Source organism: Strigops habroptila, chromosome 3 (assembly GCF_004027225.2).
Source record: "Strigops habroptila isolate Jane chromosome 3, bStrHab1.2.pri, whole genome shotgun sequence".
In the NCBI taxonomy this organism is placed as follows: domain Eukaryota; kingdom Metazoa; phylum Chordata; class Aves; order Psittaciformes; family Psittacidae; genus Strigops; species Strigops habroptila.
Genome location: NC_044279.2, coordinates 80,162,450 through 80,168,449, shown reverse-complemented (window position 1 = coordinate 80,168,449; position 6,000 = coordinate 80,162,450). Strand labels below are relative to the sequence as shown.

Sequence of the window (6,000 nt, the reverse complement as noted above, 5' to 3'; positions counted from 1 at the left end):
TAGAGGCAGCCTCAGCGTGCGTGTGGTGCCGCTGCCCCGCCCGGGGGCGCACGGCCGCCGGTTCGGTTCGGTTTGGTTGGGCCGGGCACCCCCGCCCCGCAACCGGTGGGGGGTGTCAGGCGGGAGCGCGCCGCCGCTGCCGCCCCACCCACCGCGGAGCCGGGCGCCCCGCCTCGCGTCCCCTCCCTCCGCCGGCGCGTGCCAGCCGCGCTCGGCCGTTAGCGCCGCCGCCGCTCCAGTCGGGCGGCGGGAGCGAGCGCGGGAGGAGGCGGCCGTGCCCGCGCTGTGGCTGGAGCGGCGGCCGCGGGGGGCGGGGGTCTCGGTGCAGGGAACAGCCGTCCTCCTCGCCTCAGCTGCGGGGAGGAGGGACGCGGAGGGAGGGGGGTGCGAGCGGAGCGTCGTGTGGCGTCGCCCGCTCCCCTTTAGGACCGCGCCGCCGAGCGACCGCCGCCGGCGGGGAGGAAGGGGCGAGTCTCTCCGGAGCCTTCTTCGCCCCGTGGCTTCCCTTCCTAGGCCCGGTGCCGGCGGGAAGGGGAGGGGGGCGCCGGCGGGGCGCGCGGGTCCCCTCAGTGTCGGGCTCGGCGGTGCCCGGGGCGGGTGAGATGTCGGGCTGAGCGGGTGCGAGCCCGGGGGTGGGGTCCGCCGTGCCCGGGGAGGGGGCAGGCGGGAAGGAGTGTGTGTGTGTGGGGGGGGGTTGGGACCGTCCTCTCAGCCGTCCCGCCCCGCCGCCGCGCTGCGCCCATGGTGATTGTGCATCCCGGCGCCTTCCCGCCGCCCCGCGCGGGCCGGACTGCCGGGGCGCCCAGGTGGGTGGCGGCCGCGGCCGCTTCGGGGCTGGGGAGGGGTCGGGGGGTGTGCAGGCGGCGGCCGCTCGTTGTGCGCGGCGGGGGCACAGGCAGAAGGACGGGCGGGCGGCGGCTCCTCGCCGTGCTGCCGCCTCGCCCATGGCGTTCCGCGGGCGGGTCGCGCTCGGGCGGAGCGCTGCGTGTGAGCCGTGGGGGTCTGCTCCCGCCTTGCGGGCTGCCTGCGCCCTCACACGCGTTAGGGGTGTGCAAAGCCGCCGCGGAAACGGGGTGAAAAACGGCTTCCCTGCGCGTGAACGTGGGGGTCTGCGGCTGCTGGGGACAGTTTCTCCACGTGACGCAGGGTGTGTGGATGTGTGTGTGTCTGCTGCCGAGTCTTGGAACGAAATCTTTCAACTAGGTTTCTTCTCTTTTGTTTTCTGGTGTTTAAAGAGCTCATGGCACATCGGTGACTTAACTGATCTGCCGGGGGCTCCAAGTGTGCGACTGTTCATCTTTGATTAAGCATCCTCTAGCTGTGTTATTTTGGCTTTTTATTTTGGTCACCCTTTATGAGCGACAGTTTATTTTCTATGGCGGAGTGGGGTCTAATGCGTAGGGGTATATGCTCCTGACCTGAAACATACTTTTCTCAAGTCTCGTCGTCTGCATTCTGAATGTTATAGTGGAGGAGGGGTTTAAAGACTCATGCAAATAAATAGGAATAGTTTTCGAACGTTTTAAAACTTAATTTCTTCATATGTTCACGTATAGATGCAGATTTAACTTTCCTTTGAACACACGTTCTTCAGTAAAGGAACAAACTGCTTAATCTTCCCCCCTCCCCCCCTTAAAACGGGCTTCGGTGGTAGTACATTTCTGTAAATTGTTTAAAGTTGTACATTTCCCAAAATTGTGTTTGGGCCATCTTTTTCTTTTGGCTTTGCTTACTGTCTTGTATGGTACCTTTTCTTACGGTGGGAAGATTTAGTTTTATCTTTATTAGGTACCTTTATATGTTAGTTTATGTCTTAATAGAAATTTTTCTCCCCTTTTCTTTTTCCTCCCTAGGTGTTTGTGACTTCAGAGTCATTTAGGGTTCAGTTCTGAGCAAGTAGAGACACGAGGATTCAGTTTATTTTACATAGAAAGCTACAGCGCTTCACCAGTACACTCTTGCCTCCTTCCCATCTCTCTTCCCCCGCAGGGGAAGCCAATTTGGGAATTAATTTAACAGTCATCTACTCGCCCTTTCCCCCCCTCCGAAATCTGCCTTGTTCCCCAAGGCATCCTCTATACGTTGCCTGTTATAGGACTTTGGTTGCTGTGGGAGCTTCAGTAGTACCCTTCCCTCCGGAGCACAGAGAGGCATCCAGAAGACTTCCCTGCCACCCTTTGTGGTTAGTAGAGGATCCAGGGAAAGGGGTACCTACCAGGACACGTGACCTCGTGAAGGGAGCCAGAACTGAAGCAGCACTTGGCAAGCTGAAGGAAGCAAGCTCCCATCTTTGGTGTCCTTTTCGTCTTCCACTCTTTTTCATCACCCAATTTCTGGTAAGTCTCTTCGGCCCATTCATTCATACAGTGCATGTTTCCCTTCCCCCACTCCAGGCGCTGGGAGAGGCACAGAGACAGAGAGGGGGTGGGGAAAGGGGGGAGGGAGAACTGCCTGTGTACACACGGATCAGGGTGGGGGGAGGCAGGGAACCGGGGGGGTATTGTACCACATTGCAGGGGAACCTGGGCAGAGGTGGAAGAGCCTGTCCAGAAAAGCAGCTGGTGTGGGAGGAAATGTATGTTTTATTTGCATGCACAGGCAGAGTGGAGCGGGGTGAAAAAGCTGAGAGCCTGTTGTAGGGGAAAAAAATCCACCAAGACAGAAGCAAGAGAGGTGATGCTGACCAGTATGGGGGTAGAGTGAACGGATTATTCACTGGAGATCAGGAACTGGGGTGTGTGAATGGGGCATGTTGTCACCTACTTGCAAGCATGAACATAGAGGAGGAAAGACTGGGGGTGTGGATCTCTGCTTTTTAGAGGCAATTGTGCCTGGAAGGTTTGCAGCTAACATCTTCAACATCACTCAGTGCAGAGGTGGGGACAAGCAGATGAAAGCCATCAGGGAGTGCAGTTGCCCATCTGCGGATGTGGAGGGTTGTACTGGGAATGAATGGGAACGATTAATGTATTCCCATATCCCTGGATCGTTGCAGTCTACAAATCTCATACGGCAAAGGAGGTAGATACTGTGATATGCTTTCAAAGAGGTGTGCTTGGGGTTTACCTGCCTGCAGTGACTTTAAATTCTATGAAGCATGTGTAGAGGGCGGATGATAATGCAGCAGCGCTGGACAGATTGCGCTGCAGCTGCTCAATTTATTATATAAAATGCATTTAAAGAAATATTTTAATTTTTCAGATTCTTCAGCTTTTAAAAATGCGTTCTTTCCAAAGATTCTCAAACAGTTATATGACAGGCTTAGGAAAACTGGTCTCTGGTAGGTAAGAGAGGAATTATTCGTGAGGTTGTCCTTAAGCATTGCCATGAAGCAGCAGTGTCAGGAAGGAGTTGGCTTACCTTGGATTTATTTTTCTAAAGCAAATTGAACAAGTGGTTCAAGATGTTAGTTTTGATGTCTGTATATATCACCATGGGTTATATACATATTTCCTTAAGGTTTTCTTTAAGTGATCATCATTCTGGTATCTTTGTGTGGAAAAAATTAATTGTGCTTTATACTTGAAACAGCTGTGAACTGTTTTCAGACCTAGTCTCCCTACGACATAGTCAAATTTCCGAGTTGTTTCAAACACTGCTTTCATTAAGATGAGACAGAGGCTTCCATGACAGCGTATGATGGATCGTACGCAGGGTCATGTGCCAGAGCCTTCGTTAGCTGTTTGACCGGTCTGCTACCTAAAATTGACTTTGTAATTCAGATTTGCCTTGAGATATCTCCTAAAGGAGATAACTTATGAGCATCTGCCAACTGTCCTTAGGTCTTCAGCGTCATGAGGTGTGGCCTCCAAAGTAGGATTCTAGAAACTGCTGCAATGGTACAGACAATTGGTTTACCGGAAGTATGTACTGGGTTTCAAGCCTTAGCAAATTTATGGTTAAAAGGAAAATAAAATACCTTTTCCAACTTAGCTAAGTGTTCTGCAAAGAAGTATTAAGGGATATGCATTAATGATACATAAGAAGGTGCAGTGTTATTTGTAGTGAGGTGAGTGCTTAGAGCTTATTTTTCCTAGTTCTGAATTTCCCATGGCAGTGATGACTGTCAGGCTCTTTGCTCTTTCCTTCTCACTTCTGTGAGATTTTTATTATCGTTATCTGAGCTGTAGGGATTAAATAAGCCTAGAGGTGTGCTAAAACTAAGATTAGGTTTTACTTCTCTATTAACTGCTGAAATGCATGGAGTTGTGTTAGCTGCATAGTGCTGTAACTGAGGCCAAGAGACTAGGCCGAGGTCTGAAAAAAGAGGCGATTCTGGGAGGGGCTGATGGTAATAATTGTTCCAGTAACGCGACTCCCAGGTCGCACTGGGATCAGCATGAGCTGGGGTAGTCGATGGGACTGTGCTACTACATCAGATCACAAGTTGAGCAGTTGAGATAGCCAGATCCCATTCATTCCTAATGCTGAAAAAACATCTGGGTTTCCATTCATGGTTCCCATAGGACAGAAACAACCTAGTCTTTTTAATTTACAAGGGCATTGAGTAGTTGAATTCTGAATAGAAAGGATATAATCTTTTTGTGTACTAGGTGTCTTTTATGGTACACATTTATCATTAATACATGGATGAATTGGTATCTCCTAATAACTGGTTTCTTGTTTCAGTTTAGGGGAAAATACATCATGATGAAAAAGAAAAAAAGACTAGTCATTTTTTCTCTTGCTTTTGGGTGTTGAGGACAGGACAAGGAGTAAATGTACAGTGGAGACCAGTGTCCCATTCCTGCAGGCAGGTCTGGAAGGCTCTGTGTGAAGAGGAGACCCGTTCAAAGGAGAAGGAGTCACGTTCAGAGATTTCCAGTTCTCTAGACAGCTGATCTGCATGGATGAGTTCCTTGTTAGGTCAACCAAACGTATTTGTATATGATGTAAAGTAGAAAAGTAGCAGAGTGAGTGTTTTTGTTAGAACAGGTGCTAAAGTTGTGTTGCAGATTCAAGGAGTGTGGAAGAAAATATATTTGCATGTTATGGGGAGCAGAGGAAGCTGCTGTGTGAATACCCGACTAAAGCCTAGCTTAAGCAGTACAGGGATGCCACAGCTCAAAGCTGGGGTGAGTGTTGCAATTTATAGAGGGAATAAGTTGTTCCACACAGTCTTTGTGAAGAAGATGCAGCTATGTCTGCTTGGCTGGCATGACACACAGTTAAATTTTTATCTTAGAGTTTTTACTTTGCTGCCACTTTTACCTGTCCCAATCTAACACGATTTTTTTTCATTTTAACATGTCTGTTAAATAGTTATTGAAAGATGGTACTTGCATTGATTATGCTAGCTTTAAGTGAAACTGCATTTCAGCCGGTCATCTTGAAGACATTTAAACATCTGCTCTTCCCCTTATACATACTATACTTACTTTGCAGTAGATGGTCTCATGGGTTAGGAAGTATTCCATGCACACCCAGCATTGTCTGAGGCTGTGTCTTTTAGATTGAAATGGGTGGAGTTGGCTTTCAGGGAGAAATTCTGGAAATCGTATCCAACTTGAGAGCTTAATGCTCTTGTGCATCTGATGGCAAGGCAAGCTGTCCTCCTACAGTGTGCTTGAGAATGTGGGAGGGATTAAGATGTTTGGGTTAATAGGGTAAATTGTAGGTTTTGTGTTCTGTGAGACTTCTTGCACAATCAAAACAGAGATTATAAGGAGAGGTTGAAACTGTTAAGTAGATTCTGGTTTTAGGAGCAGAGCGTTGGTGTGAAAAGGGTATTTCTCCAGGTGGAAAAAAAATGTATTGGGTCGAGGGTCAGGGAACTGATAGTTGGGGTTATTGGTTTCTGCCTCTGGCTTGTAGCTTCATCTAAGGTGAGTTTTTTTTAATCTTTACGTTCAGACTTGAGGTTCTTACCTTCCTGCCTCATGATGAGGTGTGAGCTTTTATATACATGCTTATAAAACTTAGATTTAGAGGAGAGGAGACATAGTATTAGGAGGGAGATGAATACCCATACCCAAGGCATTTTTATATGCCTGCTGGTTT

At 49.5% G+C, this 6,000-nt stretch overlaps 1 protein-coding gene across 8 annotated transcripts in view; it reads left to right on the top strand.

The window, feature by feature from the left end:
• Positions 1-246: 246 nt before the first annotated feature.
• RIMKLB (ribosomal modification protein rimK like family member B) overlaps positions 247-6,000 on the top strand; it is a 56,475-nt gene continuing 50,721 nt past the window's right edge. For 6 of the 8 annotated variants that reach the window (XM_032919805.1, XM_032919808.1, XM_032919807.1 and 3 more), the window contains exons 1-2: positions 247-806; positions 1,854-2,336. The gene's annotated coding sequence lies outside the window, so the exon portion shown is untranslated. Of the gene's footprint in view, positions 807-955; positions 1,148-1,853; positions 2,337-6,000 lie in introns of those variants that run through there. The other 2 variants (XM_030479525.2, XM_030479526.2) reach the window with 2 other exon arrangements.